General features: G+C 49.1%; 2 long non-coding RNA genes across 3 annotated transcripts in view; both read right to left on the bottom strand.

The window, feature by feature from the left end:
• The window catches only part of LOC137467234 (uncharacterized), a 102,451-nt gene extending 92,926 nt beyond the window's left edge, over positions 1–9,525 (bottom strand). The window contains exons 1-3 of one of the 2 annotated variants that reach the window (XR_010995460.1): positions 9,473–9,525; positions 4,045–4,169; positions 3,566–3,656 (exon numbers count right to left, since the gene is read on the bottom strand). This is a non-coding gene — a long non-coding RNA (uncharacterized lncRNA). Of the gene's footprint in view, positions 1–3,565; positions 3,657–4,044; positions 4,170–4,721; positions 4,967–9,472 lie in introns of those variants that run through there. The other variant, XR_010995459.1, reaches the window with a different exon arrangement.
• An 8,880-nt stretch (positions 9,526–18,405) lies between these two features.
• Positions 18,406–19,549, bottom strand: LOC137467265 (uncharacterized). The gene is made up of 3 exons (XR_010995471.1): positions 19,357–19,549; positions 18,893–19,010; positions 18,406–18,515 (listed from the first exon to the last, which is right to left on the bottom strand). It is a non-coding gene; the product is annotated as an uncharacterized lncRNA (long non-coding RNA).
• Between the last annotated feature and the right edge of the window lie 3,680 nt (positions 19,550–23,229).

Genomic DNA, 23,229 nt, shown 5'->3' with positions numbered 1-23,229 from the left:
AGCACAACCAAAATGCAATCAGTACAGGTTTTTCTTCTTTCTTGGGCCTCACATTGGGTGCCAAAAATGGTTGGTTTAGGGTAAACTTGGGAGAGAACTTTTGAAGTGGTTTTTTCAGAAAGCAGATTTAGTTGGCCCATCCCCCAACCGGTATGGGAAAAAATACTTCTTTAGGGAGAAGTGACAACAAGAGAGGGAGTTAACGATAATGCAACTTCTTTATTGCTAAAGTTCAATACTAAATGCTGTAATCTTAGGCTAACTAATCCTATTTTTTGGACAAATAATCATCTACTCAATCCTAACTGGAAGAATCCTCAAAACTTAATCTTCTTTTAAAATCCAACAGCCCGAGTTCATAGATGTTTCCTTGCTGAAGCAGACAACTGGTGCCAGGACTGCACTTGCCGCTTGCCAAATTCAGATACTCCTTGCTGAATGGGGGACAGCTTTTTGTGGAGGTACTGGCACCTGCTCTTCATCTCAGAGTAGCTGGGGCTACCCTATGAAGGAGAAATCAAAAGAAAATTAGGGCATGTCAACATTTCTGCAGAGCTTAGAATTTCATGACCTTTTCTTTAAAATAGCCTTGAGGCAGACTCGGAGGTTACCAAGCCAGGCCAGTCTGGTTTTATTCATGTAAACCAGTAAAAATACTCTCAGTTTGACTTTGGAGGCATTTTTCTCTGTGAGCCACCATCCTTCTGGGAAGTTTGCAAACTGAGGCTGTTGTATTACAGACCTAAAAACAAACTCTGGACAAGTCTGAAACCACCACAACAGCAACCCCAAGCACAGCAGCTCCTAAAGAGGGCAAAACTCATTAATACTTAAAGCCACTGAAGGCAGTGAAACCTTCAATCCCTTCTCCCTCCAATCAACAGGTGTGAGGTTTATCAAGCTCATGATACAAATCCAAGATGAAGTGGCAATGAGAAGAATAGATGCCACATCCCAACACTGTCACACCAAAGCTTCTACTCCTCTGGGCCTGAAGATCTGGTTCTCTTTGGAATGACAAAAACTCATTCCACGTGAGAATTAACACTTCATACCATCCTGAGATAAATACTTACAAGCAATAAATCTTTAACAAGTTAAAATTCAGTACAAGGACAGAAAACAACATATGCCAGGGATGCATCCCAGGCCAGATGCACCTGACTGCTGTGCAGGATAAGTTTGAAAAGAAAACCACAGATGCCTTTCAACATTTTGAGAGGTTCCCGAGAAGTGGGAGCTTGAACTACTGGCCCCTGCCCAGTGACATTTGCTAGCAAGAGCCCTAGCACAGGCCTCACTCCACTGCTCCCCTGCAGGGCCAGGCTTGCCCTCAGCCTTCCACGGAGCATCCCTGGCTGTATCCAGTGTGACCCAGGGCCCCGCCACGTCTGCTCCAAAGGCCACGGCTGCCCCAGAGCCCCAGAGCTGCAGGAGGCCTGACTGCCCTTGCCAACATCACTGCTCTGACACAAGCTGACAGCAGTTTCCAGTGTTTTATACCACACACACACACACACACACACAATTCTCCCTCCCCTCCTGCCCTGCAAATACGATGAGGGGATGCAGCACCACTGCTGCAGCTGAGCCTGTGCAACTGCACTGCAGGAAGGGAGGGCCCGTCCGGGCACAACCCACCTCGGTGTTCATCTCAGCACTTCTCCCCACCTGGCCCATCTCCTCCTTTATCTTTCTGTCTCCCTAGTTCACATTTACTATTAAATAATGTCTGTGCTATTGACTCTGGCATATGGTCTTTCTTGCACCTGAATTCATGCAGAGGCTTCTCTTAATCATCAAATCTTTACTCCATCATTATCCACACTGGAGTTAGGAAAAGCTGCACATTGATACCTTCATTGAGATCCAAGGGACACAAGTGCTTCAGCCTCCCGAATTCTCTTCACATCTTTTTTGTCATGGCAGTCTTCAGCACATGAGTGCTGTCATTGTAGAACTCAGAAATTTGTGTCTTTCTTGAACCTAAAGGGTGCAGGGGAAGTGGAGCCGACATTTGGAGACAGGCAGGAAGTAGAACGGGATGTCAAAGCCAGCACCCAGGAAGAAGAGTGGCCACCAGGTGCTGGCTGGAGGTAACTGAGCTACTGCTCAGTCCTCTGCTTCTTGCTCATCACAGGACTGGTCAAGCCAGAAGCCCAAGGCCGTTTCTACAACAATAACAAAACAATTCATTAATCTCTGACCCGGATCAGGTTTTGCTCTCGTTCTAAAGAAGCAGGATTTGTGAACTTGCAAAGGTTGAAAACACATGTTTTTTAAATAAAAATAGCTGTCAAACATGGAAGACCTCCAGGTAAATATCGGCTCTATTGCATTCCTAGTTTCTCATCTTAGCACATAGCAAGTCCTTCTCCAAATCTACTGCTAAAAGGCTTTGGGAGGCCGACACTCCCTTCAGCAGCTCCAGCAAAGCCTCCCCCAAAGGGCAGGTCCAGTAAGTTTTGTCTAGGTCCCAATTTCTGCTTGCACACACCAGGAAAAGACTCAGCTTTTGCTGTCAAACACCCACATGATTTACTGAAGAGGCACCTGGCTGTTTTAGAGTCTCATGTGTTAGAAACGAGATTAGTGCTTCACTATTAGAACCCAGGAGTACAGGGTGTGATGGTTGGTTGTGAATTCTCATCAAGATTAACAAAGACAGCAGCCACACGGCAAGAAACTCTTGTGCTTCTAGGTGCACTTGTCTTAAATCCAGCAAGAGTACAGGGTGTGATGGTTGGTTGTGAATTCTCATCAGGATGAACAAAGACAGCAGCCACATGTCAAGAAACTCTTGTGCTTTTAGGTGCAGTTGTCTTAAATGCAGCAGGCTACCTGCTGTGCAGACTCAAAAGCTGTTGGCTAACAAGCCCTTACATTTGTACAAGAGAGTTTCACAAGAGGTCACCAAGGAGCCCTCACTGTTTGTTGCTCAGTGCCCTTCAATCATCTCTCAGCTCCTCCCAAGGACCTTCTCAAAGCTGCTGACTCACAAGCCACAACACATAGCCACAAGCTCCCCACACCCCCAGCAAACTTCCCGACTGAGGATGGAGTAGAATAGGACAGCCGTGTGTGCCCTGGCAGAGTGAGGGGGGAGAGAAAGAGAGGCAGAGGAGGGACTGAGGGAATATCACCATTCTGCAGATCCTGTGTTGGTGCAGCCACGTGGATAGTGCAGAGCTGGAGTCAGCAATGAGAGTGACAGAGAGACAAGGACAAGAGAGCGAGAGGGCCCCATCTGCCCTGCCCTGGTCCAGCCTCTTATGGACAGGAGATTTTTCCTGCAGAGCCAGCCCTTGGAGGCCTTCTCCAGGGAATGGGTTGAGGGGGGGGACTGAGCTCAAGTCTTCAGGCAGAGCAGAAATTTGGCTCAGGACAGTGCTGCTCCACCCCTGCAGGATCCTCTCATCACAGCCTTCCTGTCACAGCACTCAGAAAGTCTGAGGCAAAACACGCTTAGGCCTGGTCCTGCACATTCACATCACAGCTTTTATACCACCAGCAAGTCTGCTGAAACTTCATACAGAGTACAGAATGTTAAAAATGCACAAAATACCTGAGCAGGTCTTGCTGGAGCATCTCTCTCAGAAGGCCCTGGAGATGTTGCTTGGCTGCTGCTGGTGGGGTTCTGAGATGGAGCTGTTTTTCTGTAAGGATGGTCCAATACTTCAAGTTACAAGGCTGAAATATCAACTGCCATAGTCCTTTCCTTGCAGACCTTCAGTGCCAGGACTCAAGGAAGCAGCATGAGGCTGAGTTGAGGGAGCTTTAGGCAGGATATCAGGAAAACATTTGTGCCCCAGAGGGTGCTTGAGCACTGCAACAGGCTCCCCAGGCCAGTGGCCACTGCAGCAAGGCTCCAGGAAGTGTTTGTACAGCACTCTTGGGCACCTGGTGTGATTCTTGTGGTTTCCTGTGCAGGGCCAGGGTCCTGGCAGGTTCCTGCTATCTCAGCATATTCTAAGAACCTAGGCTTCATTTCCCAGGGCTTTCTTCTGAAAAGGCTCTTTTCCTTCCCCAGAAGACTGAACTTACCTAGAAAGTATTAACTTCAAATTCGCTCGATCGGTTTTACTGTAGCCAGGCCAATCAGTCTGAAGGGCTTGAAACAGATGTTCCTTCAGACTGAAGGAATTATCCTTTGCATTCAGGTTGGCAACCTACAGGCAGATATTTCGGAGAACAAATGTTCATTACGCCTCTATGCAAACTACAGAAATCTAAATGGGCTACTTCAGTTGGGATGGCAAAACATGGCTCTCATTATATTGTGAATGTCTTCAGGGTGAAAAAATCCCTGCCACTGCCCTGGGCAAACACAGCAACAAACTTCACAGGGTCAGGGAATCAGTTCCTTAAAGCCACTGTAGGATCAACTGTAAGTGTATCCATGTTGAATTGGAGTCCTTTGACTAGGTTCCAAAATGCTTTTCCCTAGCTAAAGAGGAAATATTCCTATTTGATATATTAATGCTTGCATTATTCAGCAAAAGCCTATGTGGATGGGGAATATTTAGAAAGGAAGGAAGGATCTACTGCATCTTTCAATGGGCGTGCATTGTACGAAAGCCTATGAGAAGGAAATCCCAGTGGAACTTAACTCAAAGGAGTATTGGAAAAGTCTCTAATTTAAACAGGCGAGGAAGCAGTAAAATGATGAACAGCAGAATAGCATGATGGAAGAGGTGCTGGCACAAGCTCCACGATCTCACCTCCTGAAGGATTTTGCCAAGGGAATCCTTGTCCTTTTGCCTGACTCCATCTCTCTGCAGCCGAGCAAGTAACTCTGGCTCCTTGTAATCCCTCAGAGCAAGTAAATGAATCACCCTGTCCCTGTAGGGTCGGCCGTAAACAGCAGCGCAACCGCTCCAGTCAATGTCTGCAAGTCTCACAGACATGATCCTCTTCTTCTCAGGCACAGGACCTGAATGGCTTTGTTGGGCTCCTCTGACCTCTGCTTTTCCTCCTAAAGTGAGGGAAAACCAGAAACCAATAGTTCAAATTGGAGGTTTGGAGAAGGCAAGCAAGTAGATTCAAAAGGATGTACCAAGACTTTTGAGGCTCTATTTGTTCGGCATTTACAGATCTCCAAGAATCCAAGCAGTAAAGCATTAAAAAGAAACAGTCATTAAAAGCTGGTAAAGGAGTGATGCTGGATGGGAAGGTTTTATGAAAAATTATTTTTATGCATGATGCTTTTATATGATTTCCCCAGTTTGTAAGCTCAAGCACTGAGCTATGTCTAGAATGACACAGACAGTGGGATTAAGTGCACCCTCAGCAAGTTTGCCAAACCCAGAGGCACGGGATGCCATCCGGAAGGACCAGGAAGTGGGGCCCTTGCAACCTCATCAGATTCAACAAGGCCAAGTGCAACGTGCTGCATCTTTGGGGTTGGGGCATTCCCTGGCACCAAGACAGGCTTGGGGATGAAGGTGGGGAGGACTTGGAGGTGCCGGTGGATGGGAGGTTAGATATGTCTAAAAAACCATACAGATATCCAGTAAAAAATGAAATGGAAGCATATCTAAAAGTGGTCCACCACTTCAATACCCTTTGCACTTGGACCGTGTGACTCCTCTTCTGCTTGGGTCCTGCACTCTCTGCTCATCTCTTTGGCTTTGCTCATGGCAAGCAAATTCCAAAGGATGGAGTTTTTTCACTCTGTCTAACTCTGTTTTCTCACCTTTGGAGTTGGGAGTCTTCCCCTGCACCCTGACAGGCACTGGGATTCCAGACGGAGTCCGAATTTTATCTTTCTCTGGTAGCTCATGGGTGGAGGTGGAAATGGAGCTGACACTTGGAGACAGGTTCAAAGGTGAGCAGGATGTGGAAGGCAGGTCCAAGGAAGAAGGAGAGCGGCCACCAGCTGCTGGCTGGATATCACTGGGCTCTTGGTCAATCCTCTGCTTCTTGGTCCTCACAGGACTGATAAAGGCAGAAGCCAGAGGCTGTTTCTGCAAAGATGATCCCAATTAGTTTTGCTCTGGAAAAGCAGCATTTCTGACCTGGCAATGGTTGAACACACACCTTTCTTACCTAAAACGGCCTGTCATACAAGGAGGTGCTGCAGCTAAATATGTTCGCTATTTCATTCCTACTTTCTCACCTGAGTATTCAGCAAGTCCTCCTCCAACTCTGTAGCTAAATGACTTTGGGAGAAAGACATTCCCTTCAGCACCTCTATCAAAGGCTTCCCAAATATGAGGAGCTCAGGTTGGCTTTATCTTGCTCCCTATTTCTGCTTAGACACACCAGGAACACACTCAACTCTTGCTGTCGCACACCCACACGATTCACTAAAGCAGCCCCAAGAAGCCGCCGGTGCGGTGCTGATCACAGCGTGTCCAGTGCAGAGATGATAACAACAGAGAGAAGCCCCAGTCTGGCTGCAGGTCTCATTCCTGCTGCTCTCCAGAGGAAGCCCTGGGTCACAGCCTCTTCCCTACCAAGCACACGCTGCTCCCACCCGTGCACATCAGCAGCTCAGAGCAGGACTGCCAGACACGGCTCTGTGCCAGCCCGCTGACAGAAATGCTGTGGGCATGGAGGTAGGGCATAAGAGGATGCTGGGCCCTGCAGCATTTTCTGCTCTGGCTGGGAAAAGAGCTAGGGAAAACCAGAGCTGTGTCCTCCCTCCTGTTTAAAGAGAATTCTTTTAAGGTATAGAAAATATGCCTTTCATGCAGTGTTTTCCAAGATTCTTTCAAACCTTTTTCCTTGCCCTCTTGTACTGGCCATCTCTTGATTTTAAGCCTGACAAGTCCAAGGTATTCCCTGATGATTCAGAGTCCCCTCCTCACACATGGGATAGCCTGAATCAAAATGGGAGCCTAAATGCTGCTTAGGACAGAAAAACAAGTTTCCTACAAATGCCTCAGTACTGGAATTTGTCCTCATGCTAGACTTCCCTAGGAATTCTCTTCAAACAGTAGCACTGGCATTACCGTGCATGATTTAGGTACTAGAGCTGCCATATCGTCAAGAACCCTGCACAGACACAGCTAGGTGCCAAAAACATATCCACATCTTGTCCTTAGCAGAGTTTCCTATGCACCATAAGAAACAATTTATGTCTGCAAGCTTGTTGCAGGCTTTGACATTGTAAGCATCTTGAAAAGTATTACAGGAATCCCATTAGAAGTACACACTTCAGGTTTATATGATATAAAGACAACACTACTGCTTCATATCACAGCTTGGACCCCAAGAGCAAGTGGGATAAAACATCATCTAGGGTAGAGAATGTTTAAAAATTCACAAAATACCTGAGCCGTTCTTGGTGGAGCATTTCTTTCAGAAGGTCCCAGAGACGGTGACTGGCTGGTGCTGGTGGCATTTGGAGATGGAGCTGTTTTTCTGTAAGGATGGTCCAACATTTCAGGTTACAAGGCAAAAATATCAGCAGTCATCGCTCTTTCCTCACAGCGAGAACAGACCTTCATTTCCCAGAGGGTTTTTTTGAAATGGCTGTTGTCCTGACTGAACTTACTGAAAAAGGGTCACCTCCAATGTCTTTCTATCTCTTTCACTGTAGCCAGGCCAATCAACCTGAATGTCTTTGAAGAAAGGTTCCTTCAGGCTGAAAGAATTCTCATTTGCATCCAGGCTGGCTACCTACGGGCAGACATTTAAAAGGTCAATATTCACTACACCTAAAGGCAGAATACAGATGTAAAACTGGTAGCGCAAAGCTAAAGCAAAGCTGAAAAGAAAATCATGCACCAGTTTTCCAGGACTTTTGTTTGATGTGAAGAACAATGCAGCTGTCATGTAAGACATGTAAACAAGATTAAACAGGTGTGGTCCATTTGGGCTGTAGAAATTTGGATGTAAGAAAATGCCAAAGTGCTGCAAGCATGGAGGAAATGGATGCTCTGAAAACCTCTCCCTGCACCAGGGATCCAGGTTTTTTGGTCTTTAACGCAGCTTTGAGAATCAAGGTACACTATGCCAGAACTCTCAGTCTTCACCATTTGAAATACATGAAGAGGCCAGGTTTTTCCTTTCTGTTTTCCTTTTCTTTTGAGTAGGACCTGGAGAACATCATCTCCATGAGCAAGTCCATATTTTTCCACCCTCAGGAGGACTCCTGCTGCCCTCTTGTTTCAGCCAGCTACATTGCCATGGCAGAGCACAGCCTGGACCTGTAACGGGGCATGTTTTCATCATCCCATGAAGCACCACAGGATGCTGGCATTTGTCTCTGCAAACAGAACTGCTTTTCTTTCTCAAGTGTCTGCTCAGAGGAAACTACAGCTTCCTATGGAACTCTTACAGGAGATAACCTACCTAGAGCTACACTTCAACAGCTTAAAAGTAACAAAGATACCCAGAATCAGGAATTCACTTCTTAAAAGCAGAACTAAGGCAGTGTTGGAAGAGAAGGAGGGCTGTGAGTGTAAGAGCTCAGCAAGTTCTCCCTACTGGTTTTTCATGTATAGCAAAAAATAACACAACCTCCCTATGAAGTTAAGAAAAATGTGAATAACCGTTTTCAGGATGTAGTGCTGTTCACAAAGCCCTTTCAGAATGCAAACCAGTATCTTGAGGCAGCTCACACTGCAAACAAGAAACTACTCCTTCAAAATCTCCTTAAACATTAACAAGAAGAAACAGAAAGGAGAATTTTCATTCATCTCTTGCCCTCTAAGGAGCTGAGCTTTGAAATCTTACCATCGCTTTTTTCCTAGCTAAAAAGGAAATATTGCTACTTGATACGTTAATGCTTGCATAATTCAGCAACAGCCTACACTGACGGGGACTATTGAACAAGGAAGGAAACAGCCACTGCATCCTTCAGTCAATGTGAATCGTATGAATGGCTGTAATAAAGAAATACCAGTGGCACTCAAAGGACAACTGGAAAATTATGAGAAATAATAGGCGCCAAGGAAGTTGAAGACTCAATCCACACAAGAGCAAAGAAACTCTGTGCTCAAAGTTGGGCCACCACCTTTCTCATGTAGGATTTGCCTGGAACACCCTTCCCTGGAAGGCAACCCCCACAGACCCCAGTAGAAGCAAATACCATTGAGAGGCCACCAAGTCCGTTCAAATGAAATACTGCCCTGTGCAGCTACCAAAATTCTCTCCTCCGAAACTTGTCCCAGGGTATTTTAAGGACCTCAGCTAAGTGTTTCACCCAGTTGAGAGTTTCACCCTGTGAAGTTACTTCATGAAGCAGTTCAACAGTGCAAGGAAAAGAGGGAGGGTTCAAATAAGGCATGAGAAGCAACAACATTACAAAGAATTTATCACTGCCAGCTATTCTAGAAAAACAACAAGTTTTGAGGATTTCTTTCTTTTTGTCACATGGACTTGCAGTTGGGTGGAAACTGGGTAAAATTGATGGGAAAATGTAAACAAGGAGCATTTCCTAAGCCTCTCATTAGATTCTAATTGAAACCTGAAGTAAGGCTGCTAAGAGTTAGCATTGCAGGCAGCAGCTCCAGGATCTCACCTCCTGAAGGATCTTTCCAAGGGATTCCTTGTCCTTTTCCACAACTCCCTCTCTCTCTAAGCAGGCGAGTAGCTCTGACTTCTTGTAATTCTTCAGAGCCAAAAAATGAATCACCCTGTCTCTGATGGGTTGTTGAGAAACAGTACTGAAAGGTCTCTGGAAGAATTTTGCAGGGTTCGTGGGCATCGTTCTCTTTCTCTCAGGCACAAAATCTGGAGAGCTGTGTGGGGCCCTCCTGAGCTCTGGTATTTTCACTTCAGTAAAGAAAAAACAGAAAACGAATTGTCAAATGGGGAGTGGGAGGAAGCAAGGTAGTTGACTCAAGAGGATGTATCAAGACTGTTGAAACTCTATTTGTTCAGAATTTATAGACCAGTACGAATCCAGACAGTAAAGCATTAGGAAGGAAGAGTCATTAAAAATACCATGTAAAGGAGTGATACTGGAGGGGAGGTATTTATGAAAAACTCTTTATATGCATGGTGGTTTTCATATGATTTCTCCTGTTTGGATGCTCAAGCACTGAGCTATGTCGAGAATGATATGGACAGTGGGATTAAATGCACCTTTGGCAAGTTTGACAACACCAGAGGCCTGGGATGCCATCCAGAGGGACATGGAGAACCTTGGCAAGTAGGGCCCTGGGAACCTCATCAGATTCAACAAGGCCAAGTGCAAAGTGCTGCATCTTTGGGTTGGGACATGGCCTGTCCCTGCTGGGCAGGGATGCTGCGATGGGATGGGGTGGCTGGGATGAAGGTGGGGAGGACTTGGGGGTGCTGGTGGATGAGAGGCTGGGCATGAGCTGGCAACGTGTGCTGGCAGCCCAGAAAGGCAACCGTGTCCTGGGCTGCATCAGGTGAAGCGTGGCCAGCAGGTCAAGGGAGGGGATATGACACAGCAGGCGCTGTTTTGAAACCAGGAACTCCTGCTTAGTGGCTGATGGAGACTTCATGCGTATTGGTGAGAAATCCGGGAGCTTTGTCCCTGCCATCACACACACGGAGACTGACCTTTCTTTACACGCTCCTTCAGTCTTTCAATGTAGGTCAAATTTTTAATGCCTTTCTCCACTTCCTGTTCCTTGGACCATGCCTCTCTGGTATTTGTCTGCAAACCTAATTGCACAAACATCACACACTTCAATTATTGAGAACACTGTAAACATGCCAGTTGTCGAGTGAAGACACTACTAATGTTTGAGAAGCTCAATCCAATGTGGATAGAGAAACTTCCCACAGCATTCAAACAAAACACCTCCTAAAACCATACCCCTGAATGACTTCTAAAGAAAATTACCTGAAACCATAACCAAGCATTCAGATGAAAATTAGGTAAGAGTTCTTCACCCAGAGGGTGATCAGGCATTGGGACAGGCTCCCCACAAGGCTGCTCATGGTACCAAGTCCACCAGAGCTCAGAAAACATTTGGACAAGTTCCACAGGCACCTGGTGGGGTTCTGGGGGACAGAGCTGCACTAGCATATCCTCATGGATCCCTTCCAACTCTGATTCTGATTCTCTGATTCTGTGACAAAGCCCAGTCCCTAACTGGTACTGCATGGAGCATGTTGCAAAGGCACCCTGTACCCTACCAGCAACCAGACCAGTCTCACCTGAGTTTCTCTGTGCCAGCCTAAAGCCAAAGCGGCACCAAGTTCCACAATTGTCTCACTACTGCCAGTCCTCACACCCCAGTTACTGAATGTTAAATATTCCCTTAGGATCTGTGTAGACCACCACCAAGAATCACACAAATCATCATCCACATGTGAAACAGAACGTCCCCAGGGAGAAATCTGAAGTTTAGCTTTGTCTCTCCGGAAAGCCACCATGATGCTAGTTTAAAATGCTCTGCACTAGGCTAAGGCAGAGCAAGAGCTGCACTTGCAGTGGCAGGGAAGTCCCTGCAGGCAGGTGACTGCAGCCACAGCCAGGTGAGAGCCTGCTTTTCTCAGGGCAGCTGGCTGTACCTGGCTCAGCTCACTGCTGCAGGCAGCACCACTGAGTGCCTGTACGGGGAATGTGCACCTCGAGTCTGCCTGGAGCCAGGCTCCTTGGGGAAACAGCACTGAGAGCAGATTAATAACAAATGACATCACCCAAGCACGTTGTGCTTTGTGGGAAATTATGGAATCCGTGGGGAAGATGACATCAGTATCTTCCTTTCCATTTCCTTGAAAAGAACCCAGCACAGTGTTATGGCAACACTCGCTTATCAACGACCAAGACAAAAAATTAAATCAAGCAAAGTTTCCCATGCTGACCTTGTGAAATTCTCTACGCAACTTCCTCAAGGTCATTTTCTTTCAATTTCCCAATTAAATTTAAAGGATAATGACAGTGCCTAGATACTCCAAAATCAAAAGCTTAGCTACCAAGGCAGTGAATTTAGGTGCATGGAGTGGTTCAAATCTTGACCTCAATGCTCCAAATTGCATCCCATCAAGCAGTATGGGAACAAGGAAGGACTGGCAGGCTTTCTCAGGGGAAAACAAACCAGTGGCTACATGCAGTGACAAGAGACTGCAAGCTTGACCTGAGGGCATACCACCTCCAGTTGAGGTCTCTGAACACAAGAGATCCCCTGTCCCGAGAATATGCTGCAAAAATGAATTACCAAGTTGAAAGTCTTACAGATATTGAGCAAAATGTGAAAGGCAACCATACCTCCAAGTGGGTTATTCAATTGGACATTCTGCGCACTGCCGTTGTGCAATGCCTCACCGGCATTTGGCTAAAAGGAAAAAGATATTTTCTGTAAAAACTTCAGCCTACTCTCCATCACTGCTGATTAACTAGGCCCTTCACTTTAAACAAGAGCTGTATTTGCCAAGGCTTGCTGTCACATCACTAAAAAGGGCTGCTTTGAAACAGTTCTCCCTCTGCAAGCAGCCGGCTACAAAACTGCCCTGAGAGAGCAGCCCTCCCTTAGCCTCTAATGCAGCCAAGCATTCAAGTAGCAAGTGATCCTTTCCCAATTGCTGGAATTTATAGGCACAGGCTTCCCTTGGAATCAAGTGCCTGAGTGCAACTGAAGTGGCCAGTGTTCAGCTAACAATCCAGCTGAGAGTGGTTGACAAAAATACAAGAATTTTGGACACGACCTGATGCCGGGATTGATTTGGTACTAAGGAAGCACATCCTGGAGTCAGCTCCAAGAAGAATTTCACCTGCATAAGGTGAATTTTGACTCTCAACAGGCATGAGAACCCTTTCTCTTGTCCTCAGCTCTAGATGCAATTCTTTGCAGGTGTGAAATGGAAGCAGTTTATCCTAGGTTAATCAGATATTACAAAATCTGGGTTGCTTGGCTGTCATTTAGTACAGAATGTATTGCATTCCGCTGGAGGTTAAAATGTTAATCAGCCTAAGTACATTTTTTAATGAAAACAACTACTGCCATCCAACTGCTTCATTCCGTAGGCAAAATTGCCTGAGAAAAAAATCTGAAAAGCTATGATAAATGGACTGAAATATGTGCACTAATTACCATGTGAAGGGAGACATCAATACCAAAGATAGAATATTACTTAATTGAAGAAATGATGTAATTTAGAACCAATGAAGATTCATGTCTTTGGCTGCTAAAATGCTAAAATTTCTTTGTTTGGAAAAGCTTTGAAAATGGTGTGCATGTAGCTGGAGCTCTCCACTATGCATCACAGCTGAGAATAAAGAAATGGCTACTCCTAATAGTAAAAAATACTGTTAGAGCGTTTCCTTTCTCCTGACATGTTCGGTGAGTGCAGGGCAAAGACAGACCAATGAGAAATCTATGTATTTTGACCAAGAGCCATGCCCAGAGCATGAATTTCCTGAGTGTCCCAGCATGGAGAACATCTGACTTTCACTGGCACCTCCTCAGTGGCATCCCTGGGAACCCCTTCCATCAGAGAACTTCCCACTTCCGCTGGCACCTCCTCCGTGTCATCCCTGTGAGTCGTTTCCACCGGGGCAGCTGCCTCAAAGGGGCCCTTGGAGCACCAGTGGGGCCCCAGCCCTGCCCGACAGGTCCCGCGGGGTCAGCAGCACCTGACACCAACACCACGGCCAAGCCCCCACCCGCTGGCAACCCGCAGAGCCCGACAGCTGCCCCTCACCTGTTGGTCCTGGGACCCCTGGGTCACCCAGACGGGCATCGCAGTGCTGTTGGGGGCCCTGCGGGACGCCGTGCGGGTTGGGGCCCTGCGGAACGCTCTGGATCGTGCCCAGGCCCACAGCTCCGCCATCCCGCTCTGCCTCGGGTGCTCTGGCTCCCACACAGCCACTGATCCTGCTGAAAAATCTGCAAAATGCAAAATATTTGTCAGGAAAATGTGTTCTTTGATGTTTCTCCCTTGTGGCTTTCAAGGCTCATCAACAAGGAGGGAGATTATTCCCATGAAACAAGAAGTAGCCAACAAGCTCTAAGTGATGGCCAGGCCTTTGAAAGGCAGGTTGCTTCTGGGCTGAATGGCCTTGTGGAGGTGCAGGGCTTGACAGGCTTCAGTTTCCTCAGGCACAGGGGAGGTTAGCAAGGCTTGGGAAGAAGGATGTACCACTGATGGTGGACACAAAGAATGGAGAATTTATGGGCACAAGGACATTTGGCAGAATCCCCAAGGAAAGGAACAAACTGATAAAGCCAATGCAGAAACTGTGCTGAATCACCTCCTGCGAGGTAAAAGGCCACTCCAGCAGGGGCAGACCACGGCTATCCACTCAAGAAGCCTCTCACTAAGAAGAAGGGAGAGTCTGAGCATGCAGACTATTGAGCATGAGAAGTGAGAGGATCGTTACCCAACAGCAGACAGAATACTAATTATGAAGACAACTAGGGAACTTGCAGTCAGTGAACACTAATTCCTTTCTTTGCCAAAATGTAGAAATACAAAGACACTCTGGTTCTTTGTGTGCTGGCTTTGTGAATTTGTCCCTGAGCCCCCCCCGTTTCTGCACAGAACTGTAAATAATTACCTCCACTCAGTGTGTGGATCGGCCTCTTGAACAGCGTGTGCTAGAACCAACCAAGCTGGAACAACACTCGCTATCGCTCCGACACCTCCGCTCTCGACGCAGCCGCCGAAGGGTCTGACCGGTCCTGCTGTGTGCTGGTGACAATGGCCACGTGTCCTTGGAAACGGGGAGTTCCGTGTTCCAGGCTGGGTGGGATGTCACTGGGGAGCGGGACGCGACACAGTCGGGGCACAGGGAATTCACAATGGGCACACGTGGGGAATGCCCTGCCTTGTCCCATGACTGACTCAGCTCATTTCCAAGTGCAGTAAGGGGTGCTCTGGCCACACCAGTTGCTGCAGTAGCTTTGCAGACCAGGGCTAATGAAGTGTTTCTGCACACAAGTGCTGCACTTGGCCCTCTCTGAGGCAAAGGAGCAGCTTAACACCCCTAACCAGGGCAGCAAGGTGCAGCCCCCTCCTCCCCCAGCACTGGGTGATCCTGTCGTGGGCCAGTCAGTCTGTGAGGCTTCCAGCACATACACGGTCACTCAAATATTATCTCTTTGACAAAACCCCCCAGCCTTTCCTCATCCCAGTCTCCTAAAAGGAAACAAGCCAGCAGCAAGCCCAGGCCCCCATGTGCTGTGCAGGAGGAGCTGATGTGGAAAGGCCCACGCTGGCCCTGAGCACAATTACAGGCTGATAATTGTGCTGACTGCAGCTGGCCGTTGGAGTTACTGACACATGCAGATAAACATTTTATACTCAGTTTATGATGGTTTCATTGTCATTTCCCCCCTACCCGAGATTATTCCTGATTTAAGTCAGCTGGCACCAAAAATAAGTGTTGTCCAGTCATTACAGGGAGAGGGAATAAGAGCATGCAGTTGAGAATGTGTTGAATATTACCATCCAAAGCGCATTTTCAATGACATCTTGTATTTCTTTTCAAGACCATCTCTATACCTACCCATGTCTGATTTCCTGGCTGTCCCACTCACAAGGACAGTGCAGTTTGGGGAGAGAAAGGGAGGAAGCAATTTGTCAAACACCAGAGCCCACACCTGTGTCCCTTTTTGGGAATGACTGGATGGTGTTGATTATGGATCCCCCGTTAGGAACTATTGGAAAAGCATGTGTAGGAATCATTAGAGGAATCCATGGAGGTGTTACACTGGACTCCAGAGTGTCCAACAGCCTTTCTATATCTTTTAAAGGTTATTGGTGACAACCCCTGCTCTGCAGTTACCAGATTTGACTGACCCCTTTGCACTGCTCACACGCGAGTGCCTTTGCCTTGCACAGTAACTCTATATTTAGCTCCAAGAATGAAGAAAGTAACCCTATGGCATTTTGAGCCTATTTCTCAAAAAATATCTAAACAATGTACTAGAGGGATGGCCAATGCACCTCAGAGCAGGAGCCACCATGGTCCTGATTGAGAGAATGTACTTGAAAATAATTGGGGAAAAAAGTGACAGTTTATGTGCCACACATGGTTTGTCTGGTGTAGAGCAAAAAGGAGGTCACTGGTTATCCCTGAGCAGAATCTGAAAGTAACAGGTGGTGCTCCTGGAACAAAAGACCTTGAGACCCAGGCCCCTCAAAAACTTTCTTTGTCCTTGCTGCCTAGAGTGTGCCTGGAGTGACATGTGGGTCACCTTCCTGCCAGTTCAGTATGTGCAGGGGCAGAGGGGGGAATGTCAATAAGTGATCGGTTGTCCTGAAGTCCCTTTTGCCGGGGCAGATGCCATGGGGGTCTCTCAGCCAGAGAAAGAGCCAGGACCCGCAGGGCAGATCCTGTGTCCTGGATCCAGCCAGGACAGGGGTAATTTTTGCAGCAGCCAGGAGGAGCACGGCCAGGACCTTGGGGTAACTGGCTATCACCTGCCACGTGGCAGGGGGAAATGGAAGGGGTTTGTTCTTTTCTTTCTTTTCTTTCTTTTCCTTTTCTATTTTTAAATAAAGTCTTTTCCCATTCTTTCTATTAGAAACCATTAACATTTTGTAATAGCCTTTCCTTGCAACCATAACCATTCCAGTATTCTGCATTTCCTTGCTTTTTAAAAGTTACTTTCTCCAAACAGAATCTTTGCAAGCTCTCTTTGAACCCAAAACTGGTGAAACACCTCCTGCTCCAGCTCCTGTTCCTGCTCCTGAGGGTAAGTCTGCTTTTCACTCTGGAGAAGCAGGTTGCTGTTGGAACTCTCATAGCCGCAGCTCCCGGCTGGATTGCCGTGTCTTACCACAGACAGCCCTGGAGACAACAGTACAGACAGGCTCCTTCTGCAATAAAATGGGGACTTGGTTCCAGCTTTTCCCTTGCACCAGCATGCAGCAAGCACACCTGGGCCTCATTCAGGTCTGTGTGGGCTGGTAGTCAGCTTCTGCTGGGAATTTAAAGCTTTTACCCTACTTTCCACAATAAAGAATGGAGCAAACCCAGCTGTACCAAAACCCAAATTTCACTCTAGCAATCACAATTTTCATTTTCCTCTATTCAAGCCTTGAAGAAAACAAACTTTACCTGAGTGAGCTGGAGGCACAGTGTCCTCCAAGATCATTCTTGAGTAGGACAACATTCCAGGGGAAGCCTGGCAAAGCCAGAGTTTACTGATGCTCAGGAAGCTTTGCAAAAGCTTCCACCTGCAGTGCTCTTGCACCCTCCAGAGCTCCTGGAGCCCTCAGTCACCCCAGGCACAGTTTGGACAGCAAGGGCATGGTTCCGTTTGGGACATGTGGGGACAGGAGGAGGGAAGACTTTGCAAACACTGTCACGAGGGCAGGGCTCTTTTCCTTTATGGTGCCAAGTGGTAGTACATAATCTTGGAATTAATGTCAGGTGCTGAGGGGCACAAATTCTCAGTGAGAAGGACAGAGTGTCTCCACTCACACAGCAAGGTAAGTGAAGGGGAAAGCGCAATCTATCTTTCATGGGAGGTGTTCAGTTTTTAACAGAATATTTTTGCAGGAGACGTGCCTAGGCAGCGGTGATTGAGAGCATTTTATCAGACTCACAGAGCATCCCCACACCTGCTTTGCCACATTTGCTCTCTTTTTTTCATGGTGAAGGATTTCTGCTGCCAGGGTGGCTCCTGCTCGGAGTTCTACTCCCAGTGGAATCCCGGAGTCTCCTCAGCAGGCCTTTGCAGCGAGTTCTGAGCCAACGTGTGGCTCTGCTGCCATCCCAAATCTGCCCTTCCCTTGCCCAGCCTGAGTGCAAGTGGGGCATGTGCTGGGCATGGCTGAGATTTTCATGGCCAAAATCCTCCTGCATTTACATCTGCTCCTGGCTTTGGGTGGCACAAATCACAAAACACCCACTGCAGTTGACAAATGGCATTTCCTGCAGATTGCTACAGCCGCACTGCTGATCGACAAACACACGAGAATCCATTCCATCCATTGGAAAATGTCATTTATCACAAATTGCTACACCCACACTGACAATACAGGACTCTACAAATCTCAATTTAGGTTAAAACCAGGAATTTATTAGATTATTACAACCAGTCTAGGTAAAAATATACAGATACCAACTTCAGTTAATAAAACTTAATTTATTGCCAACCTCTACAGCAACTCACTATACACAAAGATCAATTACGTGTTTAACAACTTAATTTATTACATATTACTACAAGTGTAGAGCCCATACAGAAATACAGAAATATGGATACCCTCTCTAAATAGCCCTACACTAAGAATTCAATCAATAGACTTATACAACAATGCCCTCCATACATCTTAAAATAAAATTAAATACATATGTATATGCACATATATATAAATGCACATACAAGTATAACAGTCTACAGATGTAAATATAGATTAAACATCACATACTACATACAACAGACATACACACATATATATATGTCAATAGATTAGATATATAAACCAAACCTGTCTATAAATATACAAATATCACTGTGCTAAGGTAAATACCCATCCAACTGCATCAATACAAACAGAACTGCAACATAACTTTAAACAGAACAGCAAGCAGAGGGATCCCAGCTGCCCCATCTTCAAAGCCTCTCCCTCGGTCTCTTCCTCCCGTGCAGAGCAGCTCTCCTGGACAGGGACGGCAGATGGCACAGCTGGGAAGCAAAGGGAGCACTGAGTCAGTATGGGGACGTTTTCCTTGGCAGCAGCTGCACTTCCATCAGGGAAGGGAAGATCTCAGAGCCTCCCCAGGAGGGTTAGAAAGAAAAAGCAGCCGAGCGGGCCAGGCTGTGGTGAGCGCAGCTGCGGCGGGACTGTCCCGCAGCCCCGGCAGCCCGGCACAGCCGGCACAGCTCCCGGGCCCTGCCGGCACAGCTGCCTTGCCCAAGGACAGCCCCTGTGCCGGCCGGGGCAGCTGCGCTGAGCAGCCCCAGCACGGGCAGGGCCCGCTGCTGCCCCGCCGGGCAGTGCCCACGGCCACAGCCCACGCCACCCTCAGCCCCACCCTGCCTCCCCGGCCCTGTGGCCTCACCCGGGCTCTCTCCAGCGGGGCAGCAGCAGGTCCCCGTTCCCTGCTCTTGCTGCTGGCCTTCAGCTTCTCCCTGCTGGCTCCCGTCAGTCTCCGGCTGTCCTCAAGGTCTCCACTGCAGCTGTGGCAAAAGCGGAGGCTCTGCAACTGGTTCCAAGGCCTGGCAGAGCTGCAGTCCCGGAGCCCTCTGTGCTCCCTGCCGGCCCCCTCCATCCCCTCAGCCCCGCCATGCTCTCGGCAAACCCCCAGCCCCCTTCAGTTTCTTCAGCCCCTCACAGTCCTCTCAGCCCCTCAGTCCCTTCTGACCCATCCCGTCCCCCTAGACCCGCCACCCCTCGGCCTGTGCCACTTCCCTGTCACCTCAGTGCCACCATCGCCCTCGGCTGCCCCACAGCCCTCAGCCCCAGCAGCACCTCAGGGTCACCGTCCCTTCAGCGTCACCGCCCCCTCAGCCCCCTCAGTCTCACCGTCCTTCAGCAGCTCCTCAGGGGACACTGCCTGGGGCCACCGGCAGCTCCCACCGCTCCAGGGACACCTGGGGCTGGAACTGCTGCTCCGCCCGGCCCGGCCGCCAGCTCGGACCCAGCACAGGGAGAGGGGACACAGGGGGCACGGGGGAAAAGCAAGAGGTGAGGCAGGAAGCAGAGCAGGGGAAGAGGTTAAAAAGAGGCCTATACCTGTACAGATATCAATCTATGTAACTAAACCCCCATATATCAAAACAAATATGCCTATCTACAAATATAACTATATATATGTAAATGTAACTATACACATGTATAAGTACAACTATGGACATCTACAACTATAACTGCACATCTAAAAATATAAATATATACACCTAAAACTAAAAATAAATTAACTGGACAAATCTCTGTCTATGTAGATAGATAAATGTAACTACATAAACCTATAAATACAACTACATATATCAATAAATAGAACCATACACATCTAGAAATATAACTAGAGATAGAGGAATTCTACCTGCCCAATGGTCACAGGCTCTCCCTCTGTCTCTTCCTGGCGCACAGGGCAGCCCTCCTGGACACGTTGATCACACGGGATCTGGGAAGCAAAGGGAACACTGAGACAATACTGGCCCTTGTGCAAGCGCCCCTTGAGCACCAATTGTCCTTCTATCAGGGACATTAAAAGACGGCCTGAAAGGCAGACTCTCACTTGGCAATTTGAAGCCTGCTCTATAAAGAACAGGGATCCTTCCAAGTTTTCAAAACGGAACTGTGTAAAGTATTTAAGTATTCTAATAAAGTCTCAGCACCCACAGTGCAAATGGCACCCACGAGAGCTTGAAACACAGACAGTCCCAGTGACAGAGAGACCACAGTCCTCACTGAAATGGCTGAAGGCTGCTGGGGGCTGAGGTATGAACCAGACAGGGACACCCAGCTTGGTGGCACAACTCCCACAAGGTCAGGTTTATTCCCTGCTCTCTTGCCACAGCAGAGGACTCAGTGCCCAGGCCTCTGGCGAAGCGTGGAGGGCAGAGCTCGGGCAGGTTGTGCATGTGCCTTTGAACTAAAGGCACCAGGAAGCACCAACCCTGCAGACAAGAGCTCAACTCTTCTCGTCTCCCTTCCTGCCAGAGGCAGGCTCAGAGCAGCCGTCTCACACCTCTCTAAACCAACGGGGGCTCTGTCCTTACCAGGCTCCTCGGGCTCTGGGGAACTGTTCTCGCAGCTCTCGGTGCCAGATGAAGTTTCCTCTGCTGCAGCCCGGTTCACAGGCTCCCCTCCTGAAGACTCAGGGGCAACATTCATATTGCCCTTGAAAGAACAAGAGAAAAAAAAAGAAAACTAAAGATCATTCAGTATTTTGCTGGAATCGCATCAAGGATACGGTTACTCTCCTTCTCCATGTAACAGCGTTCAAAAGCTCTCAGCCCAGCCTCTTCCATTCCCCTCCAATGGGTTACCTGAGCAGAGGGAGACCTTTCAGGCAGGGATCTCCTGATCTCCCGGATCATTTGCTCGATGGCAAAGCCAAGATCCACTGGTGGCAATTGCTCTTCACCAGGTGCATTCCAGGCTGAGCCGGAGGCCGTCGATGCTGCACAACCTGCACTGCCAGGTGGAGCGCTGGGGGCTGAAGTGCCCAAGGTGGCTGCAAGAATCCAAAGACATTGGTCACACTCCACAATGTGGCTCTGGGACACAGATCTCTGTTGCTGCCTTGGATCAACCATCACAGGAAGCAGGCAGGAAAACCAGGCAGAGAATCTTTTGCCTTTTTAGGTGCCCCTTCTAAATAAGCTTGAGAATTTTGGGCCGAGAATGACAGAGCCTTGTGGAAAAATACTTCAAACAGTCACTTTTCAGGACCTTTTGGGGAAAAGCAAGGCTACAACTCTTTTCCTACCTCGCGGGTCGTGTGCTGGGGGCTGCTGCTCCCTGTGGAGCTGCTGGGAGCCGCAGGGCTGGATCCTGAGCACCTCCCGGTCGATTGGAGGCAGCTGCCCCCCGTAGAGCTGCTGGAAGCGGCTGCGAGGCCCCTCCCGCCCGAGCGGCAGCAGCGGCTCCCCGTAGAAACCGAAGAAGCCGCAGGGCGGGATCCGCAGCAGCTCCCGCTCGGCGGGCGGCGGCCGCTCCCCATAGAGCTCCTGGAAGCGGCTCGGCCCCTCCCGCCGGGCCGGCACCGGCCGCTCCCTGTGCAGCAGGTGGAAGCCGCAGGGCGGGCGCCGGGCGAGCAGCGGCCGCTGCCCGGGGGGCGGCTGGAAGCGGCCAGGCCGGGGGCTGCACCGCTCCCGCCCGTCCGGCAGCGTCCGCTCCCTGTGCAGCAGGAGGAAGCCGCTGGGCGAGCGCCCGGGCGGCAGCGGCAGCCGCTCCCTGGAGAGCGGCTTGAAGCGGCTGCGCCCGTCCCGCCCGTGCGGCAGCGGCCGCGACCCGGGGAGCTGCTGGGAGCCGCGGGGCGGGCGCCCGTGGCCCTCCCGCCCCGCCGCCGGCCGCTGCCTGTTGGCCGCGCTCCGGCACCTGATGCGGAGCAGGAGGTCGGGGCGGTCGCGGCAAAAGCAGGGGTTGCTCTAGTGGAGACAGCTGCCAGCATCGCCCGGCGCAGCCGAGCCAACCCGGCCCGGCACCCTGTGGAAGCCGTAGCGGTAGAGCTGCCGCACGAAGCTGCGGAACTGCGTGGCCCTGAAGGTGTGCGGGGCCGGGCCCCGGGCGTCGCCCAGGTTGAGCAGCTCCCGCTCGAAGAGGGAGCGGTCGATGAGCAGCCCCCGGGGCCGGCTGTCCCAGCGCACGGAGCGGACGCGGGGGCTGTTCGCCAGGCGCCACAGCTTGGCGGGGAAGGCGCTGGCTCTGAGCCCGGCGGGCAGCGGCAGCTCCGCCATGGCGCCGCTCGCCGGCTGTCGCCACAGCGGCCCCGGCGCAACGGCCGCGTGGGGATACCATAGGGACAGAGCCAACGCGTGGATTTGGAGCCTGGGGGTGTTGGCACCAAAGTCCTGCTCTTGAGAGGGGTGCAGGGACACAGGGGCTGTCAGAGGACAATGAGAGACAGGGGACAGGAGGCCATTATGGGCCAGGCAAGATCCTGCTCAGCATGGCAGCAAAGACATTTCCTCCCCGTGGCCTTGGCACTCCAGGGCACCCCAAAAAGGGCCGAGGAGGCCTATGTGTAACCAGGAGGGATGAATGCCCACGGGACAGGAGAGAAAAAGAAATGAAATGGGATGATGGCAGCAAGTTAATGGGGGGATATTCTGGGCCACAGATGCTGAATACTGTACTTAGGAAGGTACAAAGAGAAAAAGGATGTTTCTGGATGTCAGTTCAGTAATGGAATATTCATGGATAGAGAGAGTGATTAGTTGAATTTTACACGTACTCCTAACCTGAAAGTGCAACAGCTAACTTGGGGAGAAATTAGAGCCAGATCTCTTCTTCTACCAGCCTGTATTCAAATGTAAAGGAAATAGAGCAGGGTGAGAATGTTAGTGCTCAGCTCCTCAAGTGCCTTGTTAAGGTGTTGTTAGAGTAATGGAGATAAACATCTGGGTTCCCATTCCTAATTGTCAGTTTCATTGACTCTGAAAACAGCAGAGATGTGCACATCACACTTATCAATCCATTTGGGGATGTTTTAGGTTTGTAATGTAATAGCATTTTTGGTTCTCTAGACAATGTTTCCAGGAGTCTAAATGACTGAACGACTTTCTCCTTTTCTCCTCAGTCTTTGCATTCCTGTGCACCAGAGATCTTCAGTGAATGAGTTCCACTCTACTCCAGGCTGAATCTCTCAGCTGTGTTTACAGTGGTTGTCTGTGGGTCTCTTCTGCACAGTGCAATTTTAAAATCTTCATTCCTTTTAATCTCTGTTTT

Source organism: Anomalospiza imberbis, unplaced genomic scaffold, assembly GCF_031753505.1.
Source record: "Anomalospiza imberbis isolate Cuckoo-Finch-1a 21T00152 unplaced genomic scaffold, ASM3175350v1 scaffold_55, whole genome shotgun sequence".
Taxonomy (NCBI): domain Eukaryota; kingdom Metazoa; phylum Chordata; class Aves; order Passeriformes; family Viduidae; genus Anomalospiza; species Anomalospiza imberbis.
This window is presented reverse-complemented; position numbering and strand designations above follow the sequence as displayed.